The following is an 18,698-nucleotide window of genomic DNA, read 5'->3' as shown; positions in this document are numbered from 1 at the left end:
ACACAAAAAACGGAGAAAAAATGGCAAATTGGACAAAATTTTGCAAAAAACCCCAAAAATGGGCCGGACAAAATTGTTGGCGCCCTCATCTTAATATTTGGTTGCACACCCTTTGGAATAAATAACTGCAATCACTCATTTCCTATAACCATCAAAAAGCTTCTTACTCCTCTCAACTGGAATTTTGGAGCACTCTTCTTTTGCAAATTGCTCCAGGTCTCTCATATTTGAAGGCGCCTTCTTCCAGTAGCAATTTTAAGATTGTTCCACAGGAAATCAATGGGATTTAGATCTGTACTCATTGCTGCCACTTCACTCCCCAGAGCTTTTTTTCCATCTATTTCTGGGTACTTCTTGATGTATGTTTGGGGTCATTATCCTGCTGGAAGAACCATGACGCAAATCGAGCTTTCTAACACCGGGAACTACACTCACTGGCCACTTTATTAGGTACACCTGTCCAACTGTGTGTTAAGACTTAATTTCTAATCAGCCAATCACATGGCGGCAACTCAGTGCATTTAGGCATGTAGACATGGTCAAGACAATCTCCTGCAGTTCAAACCGAGCATCAGTATGGGGAAGAAAGGTGATTTGAGTGCCTTTGAACGTGGCATGATTGTTGGTGCCAGAAGGGCTGGTCTGAGAATTTCAGAAACTGCTGATCTACTGGGATTTTCACGCACAACCATCTCTAGGGTTTACAGAGAATGTTCCGAAAAAGAAAAAAAATCCAGTGAGCGGCAGTTCTGTGGCCGGAAATGCCATGTTGATGCCAGAGGTCAGAGGAGAATGGGCAGACTGGTTCGAGCTGATAGAAAGGCAACAGTGACTCAAATTGCCACCCGTTACAACCAAGGTAGGCAGAAGAGCATCTCTGAACGCACAGTGCGTCGAACTTTGAGGCAGATGGGCTACAGCAGCAGACGACCACACTGGGTACCACTCCTCTCAGCTAAGAACAGGAAACTGAGGCTACAATTTGCACAAGCTCATCGAAATTGGACAGTAGAAGATTGGAAAAACGTTGCCTGGTCTGATGAGTCTCGATTTCTGCTGCGACATTGGGATGGTAGGGTCAGAATTTGGCGTAAACAACATGAAAGCATGGATCCATCCTGCCTTGTATCAACGGTTCAGGCTGGTGGTGGTGGTGTCATGGTGTGGGGAATTTTTTCTGGGCACTCTTTGGGCCCCTTGGTACCAATTGAGCATCGTTGCAACGCCACAGCCTACCTGAGTATTGTTGCTGACCATGTCCATCCCTTTATGACCACAATGTACCCAACATCTGATGGCTACTTTCAGCAGGATAATGCGCCATGTCATAAAGCTCGAATCATCTCAGATTGGTTTCTTGAACATGACAATGAGTTTACTGTACTCAAATGGCCTCCTCAGTCACCAGATCTCAATCCAATAGAGCATCTTTGGGATGTGGTGGAACGGGAGATTCGCATCAGGGATGTGCAGCCGACAAATCTGCGCCAACTGTGTGATGCCATCATGTCAATATGGTCCAAAATCTCTGAGGAATGCTTCCAGCACCTTGTTGAATCTCTGCCACGAAGAATTGAGGCAGTTCTGAAGGCAAAAGGGGGTCCAACCCCTTACTAGCATGGTGTACCTAATAAAGTGGCCAGTGAGTGTATATTGCAATTCCAAATCCAAATTTCATGATGCCTTGCACACAGTAAAGGCACCCAGTACCAGAGGCAGCAAAACAACCCCTGAACTTTTACCATATTTGACTGTATGTACTGCTTTTGCTGCTTTGTAGACCGTATTTCATTTTCGGTAAACAGTAGAATGATGTGCTTTACCAAAAAGCTCTATCTTAGTCTCATCTGTCCACAAGATGTTTTCCCAAAAGGAGTTTGGGTTATGTGCTGATGAAAAGGGTTTTTTGGGTCTTAGTTAATAGCCTTATTGTCCATTATAGGCTAAGGGTTGAGTGTTGTATCCTTGGCAGGATGTATAATTCCCCTGTATCCTACCATCATAGGAATACCAACCCCAGCTAATGAAGGGGGTCTTTCTTCTGACAATTTTGAATTGAACATTTAATCAGAATTACGGTTCATTTGCCAATTGAGCAATATTAGACTTTATGGGGCTCCCGTATAATGTAACTTATCTATGATGGCGTCTTTAGCCACTGTTTTGAATGTGCGAGAGCGTAAGTTATATATACCTTATTGGACACGGTTAGCTTAATGGGGTTTCCAAAATTCAGAAATAGGGTGCATATTATAAATGCATGCTTGGGCGAGTCTTGTTTCAAATCAAGCACACCTGTCATGAGGTGTAGGTTCATCACACCCCTGTTCACCACTTGTTATGTCTGTAGCTTGATAGTAAGACCTTCAGTCAAAAATAAATCTTTAGATGGGTGCACAGGTGCCAGGTTGTTACACCCATGGTGGTAGAGAGCAGGACTCCACTTCGGAGCACTCGGCTCACAGCTTGACATTAAGTAGGAGTGAAGAATGCCGTGCATCATGCTTAAAATCACATAATTATTTTATATGATGTCTAATGAGTGTGAGATGAATATCAGACCGCACAAAAGTGTGAAGTGAGGGTCATGCACGCTGTGGGTGGGCACAGAGCAAGCTGGGCACAGCTGGCAGAAATATTAAACGTCTTCAGACCTGCAAGATCATTAGAGAACAAGCGCTGTGTATGTGCAATGTATATTTCAAAGCATAACAATACTTATGGCACAATGCAAAGTAACACAGTAGGAAATATAATGTAACGATTACATGATAAGTATCTGGAAAATGGAAGGAAAAATATAGGACTATTAGATTATGATTCTCTGTTTTGTTATATGTTACCTAAAATTAATAAATCTTTTCTTAATCTGCCTAGTCAACCTAAAGTATCATGTTCTTATTCTGTTTTCAGCCACATTGGGAAAATTTTTTGGATAAAGTTTTTAGTCCCCTGGCTAGAAGTACCGTATTTTCCAAATAAATTAAAAGGATCAATCTTCCTGACAAACTGGTTCAGCCATTTTTTTTACATTGTTTCTCTATACAATGTTATCAATTATGAGAAAGGCTTACAGGTTGTCAGAAAGCGACTACATATTCTTCTGATAGTATTGAATTTATTGTCCAAATACTAGAATTTGTACTGCAACACAACTACTTTGTTTTGGAGAGAGCTATTATAAATTAATTTAAGGGACCGCCATGGGTGTGAATATGATGCTAACTTAAGTATCATAATGGGTATCTTGAAGGATGATCTCATGTATGTGTGCCACCACTTCAGACATTTAAATCCTAATTAAAATGGCAAAGAATATGTTAATGCCACAGAAGTCAGAATGAATTGTCATTGCTGACCACACATGGATCCATACAAGGCATTTACAAAGGCAGAATTTAAAGCTGCTGTCCAAATAACAATTATTGTTAATCTATCACCAAGATAGGTCATCAATTTCAGATGACTGAGGGTCCTACACCCATCATTCCCCACTTATAACCTCCAGCAGCAGAATGTAAACATTAAATGGTGCTTAACAGCAAATCTGACAAAAATTGTGTGCTAAACAGGTGATTGGTGACTGATGCTGGTTGTCGGATCAAATTGATCAGATATTGATGACCTATCCTGAGGATTGGCCATCAATATTACATACTCTGACAACTCCTGTTAAGCTGTGGAATTCCCCCTTGTAAGGAGTGGACTATATTGACTTACCTGCCAAAAACAGTAACTGATATGACTGGAAAATATTATCCTTAAGGCCTTTTTCACATGTCAGTGTGTCCGGTATAGGTGGTAACAGTTTTCACACATACCGGAGACACTAAAGGGGGCTTTACACATAGCGATATCGCTAGCAATATCTCTAAAGCGTCACTGATTTTGTGACGCAGAATATCGCTATGTGTGATACTTACCTCCGACCGCCTCCCCTGCTGGCTATCGCTGATCGCGCGAGATCGTCCACGTCCATTTCTCGTCGGCTGCTTCCTGCTGGGCTTCCTGCTGGCGCCGACAAGCGACGCGTGGACACGGGCGGGAGGACGTCTTCATCGCCGCGTCTGAAAGGTAAGTAACGACCTCTGCGGCGTCGCTACATCGCTGTGAGGTCTGCCTGTTTGGCAGCTCACTAGCGACCATTTAGCGATGCACCAGCGATCCTGACTGGGTCATATCGTGGTCGAGATCGCTGGTGCATCGCTAAATGTAAAGGGGGCTTTACACATGGAGATCGATTCAACTGAATGGGTCTGTGCACATGTCAGTGTGTTTTCAGGGACCATGTGTCAGTGGGGAAGATACACTGACATGTTCATTTTTTAAACAGCAGCAAGGGCAGCAAAACATCCCGCACACGTGCACAATGACGATCAACGCTAGCAGGGGACAATGTTGAGAGTTGTATTCAGCTGACAAAGAGTTTTTCCTAAAATATTAAGTCATCCATTATCCATAGGTAGAGATGAGCAACTTTGCCTTTTTAGGGTCGAGTCAGGTTTCATGAAACCCGACTTTCTCAAAAGTCGAGTCGACTAAAACACGAAACCCAGTGCAAGTCAATGGGGAAGAAAAGTCGGTAGGGAGTGGAGGACAGTAAACACACCTACATGCCGGACCGCCTTTTTAAAGGGCGTGAAATCTCTCTCTCTCTGGACGCTGCACATGTCATCTCGTTGCCCACAGTGTACGTCCTTGCTCATTGACTGAAATAAAGTCACGTGCAGGCATTCTGGGAAAACCGACTTTGGCGCTCGGGTCGACAACCGCATGGCCGACTTCACGTTGTGGTCAGGTTTCGGTCGGCGAAACCCAGCTATGCCATAAGTCGGCGACTTATGAATCTGGTTGACCTGTTTCGCTCAACTCTATCCATAGGTAAAGTGATATCTTACTGATCATTGTACTCGGCTTTCTCTGGCAGTCCAAGATGGGGCCACAGAGACAGCTTCCAGAGCATCAATCTAGTAGTCAGACCCAAATTGATCTCTAAGTTATCCCTATCCTATGGATTACTTAATACTTTTGAAGCAACCCCTTTGAATTCTGTGTGATATGAAATAAAAAAAATGCCTTAAAAATTCCAAAAACAAAGGCAGGATTGATGGTAGAAGCCTGAATAAACCAATCACTTTAAAAGCCAAATGGACAATCATCGGAGGGTTAATGTACATCTATATTCCGAATATAAATCCTACACAAACCACGGAGATATAATCCACAAGAAGTATATATGTATATAATAAAAATATTTTATTATTACAAATACATAAAGGCTAGTACAAAACACAGACAAATGACAAAAGTGCTCATACAAGGCTCACATGTGGTAACCGCTAGCAACACCCTATATAGCAGATTGGGTAATGAATGTATGTGGAGCGATGAATCTCTATACTGCCCACATGTTTATATCATAACGATATTATATGTGCATAGTGCACAGGACACCATATAGAGAAAACAGCGCTAACACACTCCAAACAATAATTAAATAAAACACAATGCAAAAGGTTAATATCATACCCATAAGATTACTGCAGGTGAGCGCGGCACAAGACAGAGCAGCCCCGACGCGCGTTTCGCGTGGGCTTCCTCGGGGGGCTGTCAGCGCGTCGGGGCTGCTCTGTCTTGTGCCGCGCTCACCTGCAGTAATCTTATGGGTATGATATTAATCTTTTGCATTGTGTTTTATTTAATTATTGTTTGGAGTGTGTTAGCGCTGTTTTCTCTATATGGTGTCCTGTGCACTATGCACATATAATATCGTTATGATATAAACATGTGGGCAGTATAGAGATTCATCGCTCCACATACATTCATTACCCAATCTGCTATATAGGGTGTTGCTAGCGGTTACCACATGTGAGCCTTGTATGAGCACTTTTGTCATTTGTCTGTATTTTGTACTAGCCTTTATGTATTTGTAATAATAAAATATTTTTATTATATACATATATACTTCTTGTGGATCATATCTCCGTGGTTTGTGTAGGATTTATAGTATAGTGGAGTTTCCAAAGTTATTTTAGTGTCCAAAATGAAGGTTTTTTACCTATATTAGAAATGGATATGTATCGGTGGTTTATATTATCATTTATATTCCGAATATAACCTAACTTTGAAAAACTCAAAAGTAGAAATAAACCAGTGGTCGCAATTGGCGTTGGTTGCTTTTCTATGCTTTACTATGTCTGCTAATGGATTCAGTATCGTGTTGACCTCGGTTGACCTCCGGCTGTCTACATGATGGTCCTCCGATCAGAGGTGTTCTCCCTCTAGCGCCACATGACAAGCTCTTCTCTGGGGTTAAAACGTTCTGTCAATGAGATAATTAAAAGACGTTCATCTCAGCTGTCATACCACCCTCATATGGGTCAAGCCAACAATCTCGATGGTCCAGTTTTCTTCCAAGAAAATATTCCCGGATTCCCTTGGAGTAAATGTTGTTGTTTTTTTCTGGGAGACATTCCTGTGTAATTTGTCTCTGAAGAAACAAGGTCTTTATCACCATCAGCTCTGGGGACGTTGGGAGCAGCCATGCAGAATCAGGTTGGGGAAAGAGACATAAGTATAGCATGAGGACTTGTTCACATGTTGCAATTTTGCCTCAACTTTTTTTTTAACGTGTTTTACAGTATAAGCAAAGTGATTGAGATTTCTGAAATCTCATGCTCATAATTTTATATTTCCTTGCAGATTTGAGCGTTTTCAAAGCTTTTTTTTTTTTTTTTTTTTTAAATCTGCAGTACGTCAATTCTTCAATCATTTTTTGCAGCGTTTTTTAACCAATCAAATGATTGGGGGGAAAATGCATGTAAAAATTAAACAAAAATGTACATAAAAATGCCAGAAAAATGCACTTATTTTATGCAGTGTTTTTCTAGCCAACACTCCAGTTTTTGCAGTACAAAAATCCCCTGCAAATACTAAATGTGTGCAGAAACCATACACAGGACTGATGCACTGGAGAATTTCAGTTTGGGGATTTTACTAAAATCCACAGAGGAAATTGACTTGCTGTGCAGATTTTTAGAGTATCTTCACTTGTAGAAGATTTCCTACAGACTTTACAGCAGCAAAATCTGCAGCGAAATTCGCAAGTGTTACATTCAAATTTTTTAGGAAATTTTCTGTAGATTTTGATTTTTCATCCTTTATGAAATCCTTTATGAATTCTACAAAAAAGATTTCTCAGACAATTTCAGCAACACAGTGATGACATTTGTTGAAATCTCATCCATTTAGCTGGTGTTATATTGAAATCTGTAGCAAATATGCAACGTGTGAACACACGCTCTCAATTTATGCTGCAGATGTTCACTCAACACAATTAAGAATGATAAATGTAAAATTAAGGTAAATGTGTAAATCAGTAATGTAGATAAAGTAACGAATTGAAACCTGAAATGTATAGAAAAATAAAGTAATAATTAATTTATCTTTATAAGAGCACAATCAGACGGCCGCATAAATCAGCCTGAGATGGGATCGCAGTGCTCGGACTGACCGGAGGCTCTCCCCACCCAAGCGTGACAGCTTCATATATTTGTGTGCAGCTGTTACGCTCAGGTAGGGAGAGCCACCGGCCAGTCTGAGCAATGCGATCCCATCTCAGGCTGGTTTATATGGCCATCTAACTGCACTGTTAGATTCTACATCATAAACTTGTTTTGAAAAAGATCATAGTGGCTAATAAAAAAGACATAAGCTGGGACCAGGGGAGGAGCAACAATGAGTGAATCATGCAAAAAAGTAATGATGGTGGTATAATAATGAAAATAGTAATATAAAGGTATGGACATATGAAAGTGAATCATAGATCAAAAACATACCAGGATATACACTGACTTGCGAAAGTATTCCCCACCTTTGGCTTTTTACCTATTTTGTTACATTACAACCTGTATTTAAATAGTTCTGTAAATCAATTTGTGTGTGATGCATCAGCACTAAAACTAAGCTGGTGAAGTGAGAAAAATATAGGCATAAATTAAATTTATGGGATCAAACAACTAACTGTTAAACTGTAAAGCGCTGCGGAATATGTTGGCGCTATATAAATAAAGATTATTATTATTATTATTATTAATAATTGGCATGTGCATATGTATTCACCCCCTTTGTGATGAAGCCCCTAATAAATTTCGTGTAAGCAATTACCTTCATAAGTCACATGCTTAGTCACAGGACGTCCTCCTGTGTGAAATTTAAGTTTCACATGTCTGCCAGTATATACACTTTACCTTTTTTGAAAGGCCACAGAGGCTGCAACACCATTAACAAGAAGCTCCATTAAACAAACACCATGAAAACCAAGGAGATCTCCAAACAACATCATGAAGACTAAGGAGATCCCCAAACAACACCATCAAGACCAAGGAGATCTCCAAACAAGTCAGGGACAAAGTTGTTGAGAAGAACAAGGCAGGGTTGGGTTATAAAAAATATCCCAATTTCTGATGATCCCCTGGAGCACCATCAAATCCATTATCATCAAATGGAAAGAACATGGTGCCACAACAAACCTGCCAGGAGAGGGCCGTCCACCAAAACTCTCAACCTGGGCAAGGAGGGCATTAATCAGAGAGGCAGCACAGAGACCTAACGTGACCCTGAAGGATCTGCAGAGTACCCAGTAGACACTGGAGTATCTGTCCATATGTCCACAATAAGCCAAACACTCCATAGAGATGGCCTTTATGGAAGAGTGGCCAGAAAAAAAGCCTTTACTTACACACAAAAATTGTAAGGCTCATTTTGAGTTTCTCAGAAGACATGTGGGAGACTCCCCAAAAGTATGGAGGAAGGTGCTGTGGTCAGATGAGACCAACTTTGAACTTTTTGGCCTCCAAGGTAAACAATGTCTTTTGCCAAATCAATACAGCTCATTACCCCAAGAACACCATCCCCACAGTGAAACATGTGTTTGTTGCCCTATTTGTTGTTTGCTTCACACAAAAAATAAAACCAAATGTTTGCAGTTGTAGGCATGTTCTTTACATGAACTGATGCAAACACTCAGAAAAACAGTGAAATTCCAGGTCGTGATGTAGCAAAACATGAAAATTGCTGGGGAGGATTAGAGTACTTTCCCAAGCCATTATAGGTCATATGAATAAGTAAAAACAATTAAAAACTCATATGTAGATAATATAATAAATGATAAATGAATAAGTCTACAAGGTGCAGGTGTTATAAATAAATACATAAAGTGCATATGCTATACAGTGCTGAAACATGCATTGGGACGTGGAGACTTGGAGAGACAAGCCAAGCTCTTCACAAGGAGATACCTTACCCCTAGACCGCAGTCCAGAACCTCTCAGCCAAACCAGATCTCACACTTTGCACTGATGTGGGGCAACACCCCGAAACCTTTCTGCAATTGAGATTCTGGTTTTGCCATTTTTCCTATGTCATGTGACAAGGCTCATTAAAGGGTCGATATTGACTTTTACTATTGCTACTTCCTATAGGTGGCACCAGAGTTCTAGTCCTCTTCCTCTCTGAAGAGACAATTTATGTATGAGCAGTAGAAAAGTCTTCCACCACTAACTAGTTTCAGTGGCTACTGCAGGTGGAGTGTGTGGTCACACATGGCTTCATCTAGCTACATATTTTTTTTATAGGTTGAATGGTGCCTTCAAGTAAAGCATTTATGAATAAGTATTTTTCCTTGATCCAAGAATAAAAGAGAAAAGAAAAACTCCAGGTGAACCACCAGCATTCCAGTACGCTACTCTTCATTTGCCCCATTGTTTCCCAACAATACCAGATAAGTGGTTTTAAGAGCAACCGTCAGGGAGGTTTTTTGTGCACGTGGCCCAGTACTTTAGTAGGTGCAAAAGCAAACAATTGTTTATCTGCACACAAGGAAACCTAAGCCCAGAGTATTGCTTTTCACAACATATTGACAGTTCTAAATAATTGTTACCTATCAAGCGGCCATTGGAAGAAAGCAGCTGTTGACAGCAATGGCTTTGTGCCTGCCACAGGGTCACACCTCAAAAGCCATCAACATGTCAAAACTATTAGTGTCAGTAAACACACTTGGCTCAGATGCTTTTTCCTTGTATAAAATGTTACAATGTGCCAATATAGGGATAAAAAATAACCAATAACTGAAGCACCTTTGTGTAGAACATGTACTACAATAGTTAGCCATATGGTTGTAAATAGCTCTGCAAAATCAAGGGGGGGATGTGTAATTTTATGGGCTTGTATGGCAATATGGCATTCGTAAGATGCCAATATATGGAGACAGAGCATAGCTGGATGCGTTTAGGAGCAGATGCAAAAAAAAATTTGTCCCAGGGTTTCTGTACCCAACTTATCTAATCAAAGTGTAGGTGATAATTTTTAGATTGAAGGGGGCACGACTGCTGGGACCCCTACCAATACCCAGAACAGGGCTTTGAAATATCTTATTGGAACATTGAAATCGATGAGTAGTCCGAATGCGAGTGCCAGAAATAGCTGATCTATGTCCTCGGCTATCTGTGGTAATACCAAAAACAATCATCGGAGCAGTCATGCGCATGCACAGCCACTGCTTCATTTGTGATGAGCATGCACAGCCAATGTTCCATTTGTGATGCGCATGCACAGCCACTGCTCCATATGTGATGTGCATGCACAGCCACTGCTCCATTTGTGATGCAAATGCACAGCAACTTCTCCATTTGTGATGAGCAAGCACAGCCACTGCTCTATTTGTCATGAGCATACACAGCCACTGCTCTATTTGTGATGCGCATGCACAGCCACTGCTTTATTTGTGATGAGCATGCACAGCCACTGCTCTATTTGTGATGCGCATGCACAGCCACTGCTCTATTTGTGATGAGCATGCACAGCCACTGCTCCATTTGTGATGTGCATGCACAGCTAGTGCTCCATTTGTGATGTGCATGCACAGCCACTGCTCCATTTGTGATGCGCATGCACAGCCACTTCTAAATTTGTGATGAGTATGCACAGTCACTGCTCCATTTGTGATGCAAATGCACAGCCACTTCTTCATTTGTGATGAGCATGCATAGCCACTGCTCCATTTGTGATGCGCATGCACAGCCACTTCTAAATTTGTGATGAGTATGCACAGTCACTGCTCCATTTGTGATGCAAATGCACAGCCACTTCTTCATTTGTGATGAGCATGCATAGCCACTGCTCCATTTGTGATGTGTATACACAGCCACTGCTCTACTTGTGATGCGAATGCACAGCCACTGCTCTATTTGTGATGTGTGCCATTGCTAAGATTGCTGTAATCAATAAGTTATTCACTATGCTGTAGATAGGGGAAAACTTTCAGTGTTGGAAAAAGTCCTTTAAAAGTTCCTGCATAAAAAAGTAGCAAGATGTCTTGGAATGGAGTAAACCTACATCCTGGTTACATAAAACCTAACAGTGCCCAGAATATACAAGTGACGATGGCGACATTTTGACTCACCAAAATTAACGTGTTTTCAAGTCTAAGTCTACAATTCTGCAGTGACTTTATGTGACTGAAGACTTGTGAATCCTCACATGTGCGCTGCAAGGATTCTCTGGTGCTGGCGCCAGGAGTGGCGGACACATGACTAGAAGTATATGATTTACACACATGTAGTCATGTGCCAACTAGAGGTGCACAGCCTCACTCAATGCAAATGTATTGAGCGAGGCCGAACATAGTCTAATCTGAATAGGGTTGGAAGTATGCAAATCACATACTTGCACTCCAATCCCAGCACCGGTACTGGAGAATCCTTATCGTGCAGACTTATAGTTTAAGATCTGGACTATCCCTTTAAGAACCGAGCTGCACTGTAAGCTCTCCAGAAAGCTTTATAATGTTACTGACATTTGGGTTTCCTCTCCGGCATACATTATTGGGACTACTCCCGAGTCTTACAGAGGTTAGTGCATCACCAAAACTCCTTGTGTCTGAAAGAACGCATGAACATCATAAAATGGGGTCACCTTTGTAGGTCCCCTTTTTAAACCTTAATGAAAACCTGCTGACATAGAGCATCTCCCGTTATGCGGGACCTTTAGTTGAATAGTCAGCATGCAATACTGCAATTCGCCTGTAGTGGGAGCTGCATTGGAAATGTGTGGTTGTTACAAAAGTAGTAAATGTGAGCGTGCTACAAATTCTAAAAAGAAGTGATCCTCATTAGATAACCTCTTTACAGAGAACTTGCTATTAGGTCAATAAGTGTCTAGTTTATCTTTTATTCTATTCCCACTGCTCCAATGAGTATTCTGGGGTTTTTTTGTTTTAAATCCGCCGTACTGTTCCAGAGATATGAGCCTTTTTTGTTTATCATGACTTTGAAGTGGGCATGGTTCATATGCTCCTCTGGGGCATGTCTTCAGACAATTCTGCATAATTACCTTGCGCGACACGCCCCCTTTATAAAGAACATAAATATTAGCACTAAATATAAAAGCCCGTATCTCTGGAACCGTATGGCGGATTTAAAAAAAATCAAAAAGCAAAATACTCCAGGGAGCCAAGGGAATAGAATAAAAGCAAAAACTGTCCATCTTTGACTCGAGACCAGGTCCTCTTTAAAGTCAATGGAAAAGGTTAAGGTAGCTCTTACTTGATGTAAGAGCGGTGCTCTACTCTGTTGACAGCAGCTGCAACAATGGGTGACACATATCCACATTGATTATGTGTCAGAGAAGTAATTACCATGTAATTTTTTTTATCTCTTTTACCGAACTGGAAATGATCAGTCAACAACACATAAACGAGTGGGAAAAGTGACTTTTATGTAGGTGATGTGATGTATAGCGTGGCGGGATACAACCTCTGAGCTCCAACAGCGGCTCTTGTCATTTTCCTAAGCCCGACAACAGCCTGGACATGCTGGGAGTTGTAGTTTCATCACAGATGCAAGTTGCAGACCACTGAGGTAGCAAATAGCTTCTCCACATCTCAGACCTTTTGTTGGAGCTTGTATATAAGCTGTGACCACCATAAATATTCCTGTCATTGGGGTTCAGATGCTTCGCTCTATGTAAACAGGTCGCAGCTGACAAGGAAATTAAAAGTCAGCATCTAAACTCTGGCTAAGCCAACAAAATCAGATTTTAAGCCAAGTTGCTGCTGACTCACCCATCCCAGAATTCCACATCTTGTGCATTCGATGTCCTTATTCTGGCAGATGAGCAGCCACTAGGTAAGAAGAAAGAAGACGCTTATGCATCTCGCATTTTTCCTTTCTGTCTTATTAGGCTCATTCAGATGTCAGATTTTTACGTACATTTTTCACAAATAGGACATGTGTCTGTTATAGTCTAAGGAGCTGTTCATGAGTTGTTTTTCATATAAAAAAAGGAGCTAGCTCTGATTTTTGATCCAATTCTCAGATCAAAATCGCCAGATCAAACAATGGGTTGATAAATAAAATGCATAAGGTAGACGGTTTTTGTTTGAGTGCCGTTCATTTTTCAATGGTCAGCGGGTAGGATGGCTTGGAATTAGTGATGAGTGAGCGTTCTCAGATAAGGTGTTATCTGAACATGCTCATGTCTTAATAGAGTATTTTCGGCATGCTCGAAAAATTTCTTCGAGTCCCCACGGCTGCATATTCAACAGCCACAACACATGCAGGGAGTGCCTGCTGTCGAACAGCCGCGAGACATGCAGTCGCGGGGACTCAAACATATTTTTCAACCATACCAAAATGAAGAAAAAGTGCTATCAAAAGTAAAAGAAAATCAAATGAATGGTCCTTTTAATTTGTGTTGGAAAACGACTTGCTGGTCATATTTCAGGCTTTCAAAGATGCCAAATGTTTAAAAGAAGTGACCCATCCATTTTTGTGGCGTGTTCCGCTAGGAAGCCGCTCCATACTTTACAATACAAGTCAATGGGAAGGCTATAAAGATGCCTACAGGACACCCGAGTGCCTTTTCAAGCGTTTTGTAAACATTTTTTTTGTTTATTTAACTATTTTTTCTTCAGTACTTAATAATTAAAAAATTATATATATATATATATATATATATATATATATATATGTATATATATATCTGTCAAGCACCAGTAAAAAAAAAATGCTAAAAGAAATCTAAAAAAAAGCATATGGGGGGAAAAGACATCAAAATGCCATCCATACTGATGAAAACTGGTCTGTTTTTTCTCATGTGTAAAAAAAGAATTCAAGTGATTGAAGTTTTCTACATTTACGCGGTATAGTGAACCAAAAATGGACTCAAAAATGAAAAATAAAACTGATGGCTGAGACCGGCCATTTTCTGTATAGTAAAAATGACGGCGGTATCCTTTAAGTTGTCTGGTCGCCCTTCCTAGACAAATGCATAATAAAAGTCCGCCATACTTTATTTTTACTTCGATTTTGTCACCTGTTTAACCAGTTCACCAACAGCTGCACCTGCAAATTAAAAAAAATCCCCTCTGCAATAGTTAACGTTCCCGAATTTCCAGCATTCGACCATCCCCCGTAGGATATAAGTGCAGTGTATTTCGCGTGGGTCTGCATCGAGAGGTAATTAGCAGTTCAGCTGAGCTAATTCCCTATTCAGCAGCTCCAAGACAAACAGTATACGCTGGCTCTCACCAAGACATACCTATACGCACACTCACCTCTATGTTTGCACAGTGCCAGCCTGACCCTGCCAAGAAAAATACAAACAGCAAAATGCTTCTTCAGGTTAAGAGGCGACCCTGGAGAGTTGGGGCCGGCCAACAAATCGCACACTAGAGTCCACTCATCAGCAGGTAGAAAGAGCGGCTCTGTTCTGCGCTCCAAGGTCTCAGTCACATGCGAGGAAATCTATACAACAAGGAGTCTTGTATAAGACTTTAGGCCCACGGGGGAATAGAGCCAAGAGAGATAGACAGCACTTTACGGGGCCAAGGAAGTTTAAATCCTGCGGTCTCTTATGTATAAAAAGAAAAATTGTAGGTTTACATTTTGAGAAGAGTATTAGAAAAATTAAGTTAAAAATAACACCTGCGTTGCGGTTTCAGTCACACTTGCAGATGATGTGATCACACTTGCAGATGATGTGACCCGCATTGGAACAGCTGTGCAAACAATCAGGTGGTCCGGAGGAATGTGGTTTTGGTTGGTAAAGCATCCCCTGGTTTCCTTGGCCTGTCCTCTTCCACTCTCTGCAGGTCCGGAGGCTCCTGATGAATGAACCATTTTAGGTTGAGAGATGCGGACAGTACAGGGACAATGACTGCATGAGGTCATATGTATGACTAGGTGCCGAGGAGCATTGGAGATTGCTTAGCAATGAGGATGCACTATGTGGAGAAAGGTATAGCAAACACTTGCTAGTCAATAAATTTAGGTTTCTCATTCATTCCCTTTGTTCCCGGATTACAACAACCGGCCCTTCGCCCCCAGGTGTGTAATATACAGACCCACAAGCTCCCCCCGCTATATAACATCTTGCCCCTCGCCCCCCTCCCTGTTATATAACATCTGGCCCCTTGCCCCTGGTATATAACTTCCGTCCCCTTCCCCCTGGTGTATAACCTACATCCCCTCGCTACCCCCGCTAAATAACATCTGGCCCCTCACCCCCTCCCCCAGTTTATAACATCCGGCCCCTTACCCCACCCCCTTCACTAAATAACATCCGGCACCTCGCACCCTGGTGTATAACCTAGAGCCCCTTGCTACTCCGCTATATAACATCTGGGCCCTCACCTCCCTCCCCCCCACTATATAACATCTGGCCCCTCAACTCTGGTGTATAAAATCCTACCCTCTCCCCTCGCTATATAACATCCGGAACCTCGCACCCTGGTGTATAGCCTATAGCCCCTCGCTCACCCCGAGGGAGGGGCTATAGGTTATGTGAGCAGGTTGCGGGATGCAGTGACACACAGGAGACAGAGCAAGGGTTAACTGGGTTCAATTTACAGTGGGATACTCCACGCAGGGAGGTAAAGGTTTAAACAGGGGATGAAGCAGTTCAAATGTAAAATTGTAGGTAGGATTAAAGTACAGTAAAAATAGTAAGGACAGTTCTTGTAGGGTTAACTTAACCTATCTGCCAATACTCAGGCTGTGAGTGTTGTGAAGCGGTGATGGCGCCAACAATGGCTAGCGCGTTGCTTACGCAGATCCTGGAAATAACGGTCATCCGTCTTCTGTCTGCAGCGGTTGGTCTCCGGTACTTTCTGCTGAGCCCCTAGTCCATGTACCAGTGTGGCTCTAAGGATGGAGGCCACAGCACTGTCTGAGCCCAATGTGGTTCAGCAAAAGTATACTGGAGAAGCAGCGCGCAGATCATAGTTCCACCCTTGGTCTCTCAGGCAGCACACACACGGTACTCACAGGCTCAGAGCGCTCAGCTCCTTGCTTAGTAATGATCAGCGAGCACACTGTACGTCCTTTCTCACAATCTCTGCTGGCAGCAGCGGGGATGTTCGAGGGAAGGAGCGCTCACTCCTGTCTGCTGCGCGCTGTCTCTTCCCGCCAAGTCTACCTGTTCCCACGCATGCTGTTGTTTCAGAGCCTTAGCCACGCCCCCTGCTGCTAAGTGCAAAGGTTGGTCCGGTTCACTAAGCTTTTCCTCAGACAACATAGGAGACAGCCCCAACAGTTCCGGACCCGGTGCAAAACAGGTATTCCTGGTCTGGTCCTTCTTCTTACACTCCCCCTCTCCCCTCTCCTTTTGCTCACCATTCCACGGGTGAGAGTTCTTGCAGTAACCGTTGACATTCTCCAATTTCCTGGATGATTCGCTGCCAGATAAATTGGTCTTGATTGTATCGGTTGGGGGGTATTCCAGCTGTTGTCCGTTCGGTGCAGCGTGTGTAGGAGGAGAGGCCTCTGCCGAGTACCGGGGCCGGAACTGAGGGGACCGTCATCCAGGTTCCTGGGGTATCTGTTTCCAGGGAGCAGAGCTAGGGGATGGACTGCTGAGACTGACAGGGAAGTTGGGGGAGGAGTCCAGAGAAAAGGCACAGAGAGGGCCAGACTGGGTGAGTCAGCAGAACAAGGGAGAAGGAGGTGGAGACTTGGGGAGGACCAGAGAGCGAGAGCCACAAGCAGCTTCCAGAGAGGAGGACAGCGACAGGAGGGAGACTCTCGGTGGACCGCAGGGAGACGGCGCCGAGCTTACCGACAAAAGAAGACTGCTGCCTCACTCCAGCTCTCGGCTGCGGCCTACTCGCAGCCGTCCGTGGCTGACGCCGCCCCACTCCAGCTCGTGGCTTTGGCCTCCTCGCTGCTGCCCGCAGCCACCGCCGCTTCACTCCTGACCGCAGCAGTGACTCCTCCTTTGCCGCCTGCAGCTACCACCGCCCTGCTCCAGTCCACGGTAGAGATTGGGCCTGTGCCCGCTGCGGATCCTCCAGTGCGGCCTCAGACTGTGCCTGTGGCCTATCAACTGCCACTTATCAACGCCGCTGCCAGTCCTTGTCAGGGAGTTGCGGCCTCCACTCACCCACTCCCAGGTGGTATCCCGCTGCCTCCACTGGGGGACATCCCGCCAAAGAACTCTCCGCGGGCCTGTTGTGCCCCTACTCCTCCTGGGCGTCGGAACGCCTGAAGACTACGCCAGATCCTCAGCGGCTGGGCCCAGTGGCTGCGATGCAGACACACCGTGGAACAGAACGCTGAGGGACGTCAGGACGGATAAGTGATACATAGTGACTAAGGATCCGTAGTCGGCCATTCCGCGGCCATATAGTGACTGGTCTTTGCCGGATTAGTTGTGTTCTCCCAATCCTTGTTTATGTGTATTGGTTCCCTGCGAGGACAACTACTGTTATTCTGTTGGTTGTGTAACAATAGCCCTAATGGCATTTATCTGTAAAAGTTAACGTTTAAAGTCATTTCTGTCTCGCGTCTCGTCACTGCATTCTGCGTACCTGCTATTACCACATTGGGTGTAGTCGGCAGGATGCAGTCTCCGAGCGTGGACAGTGGCACCCCAGGCCAGTGTGGGGCCATAGACACAGCAAGCAACCAGGGACCCCGGTCCAGCATTTCTCTGGGGGCTATGCTAAACATCCTGCCCAGGTTCTCAAGCTCCAACACCATCCTGTGGAGCTGGGCAGAGCGAATGCGAGGCCTCTTCCAAATGCATCCGATGACCCTTGACCTGGAAGCTGAGGTAGCTCTCATGGCACTAGAAGGGGAGGCCTGGGATTCAGTAATGTTGAGGTCCCCGGGACACCGCAACGCCTTTGCTAGAGTCTTGCGGATACTGAATGAGACCCATGGGGATCCGACAGATGTGGGAGAGTTGAGGACCTGGTTGTTCAGTCGAATGCAGGGAGAGGGGGAGACTATCACCCAGTATATGAATGTCCTCCAAGAGTTATACACGGCCATCGAGCGGAAGGATGGCGTAGGGGTAGAACCTATTGACATTACCCTACGCGACTTGTTAGTGACTGGACTCCGAGACCCATTGATAAAGCAGGCACTACGGGAGCAAGCCCGGGTGAACCCACATTTAGCTTTCTCTGAGGTGGGGAGTCAGGCGCGTGCACGAGAGCAGGAGCAGGGAATGACGGTCCCCGTGGGGAAGGTCCGGAGTGTGGAGGCCGCTGTGACTGCTATCGGAGAGCCCGAATGGATAGAAGAGATGAAACAAGAGCTGAAGAACATCAGGGGCGAGTTGGCCGAAGTGAAGAGAAGCACCAAGGTCACGTCTGGGTGGCCTAGTTTCAATCCTGGGCCCTCGCAATGCTCAGA

At 43.7% G+C, this 18,698-nt stretch overlaps 1 long non-coding RNA gene across 1 annotated transcript; it reads right to left on the bottom strand.

Moving 5' to 3' along the window:
* Positions 1–12,765: 12,765 nt before the first annotated feature.
* LOC141098077 (uncharacterized) lies at positions 12,766–15,307 on the bottom strand. Its single transcript, XR_012234142.1, has 3 exons — positions 14,615–15,307; positions 13,121–13,180; positions 12,766–13,037 (listed from the first exon to the last, which is right to left on the bottom strand). It is a non-coding gene; the product is annotated as an uncharacterized lncRNA (long non-coding RNA).
* Between the last annotated feature and the right edge of the window lie 3,391 nt (positions 15,308–18,698).

Source organism: Dendrobates tinctorius, unplaced genomic scaffold (genome assembly GCF_039654945.1).
Source record: "Dendrobates tinctorius isolate UK_male_01 unplaced genomic scaffold, ASM3965494v1 ptg000086l, whole genome shotgun sequence".
NCBI lineage: Eukaryota > Metazoa > Chordata > Amphibia > Anura > Dendrobatidae > Dendrobates > Dendrobates tinctorius.
Note: the sequence above shows the minus strand (reverse complement) of the source record. Positions and strands in the feature narration are given on the sequence as shown.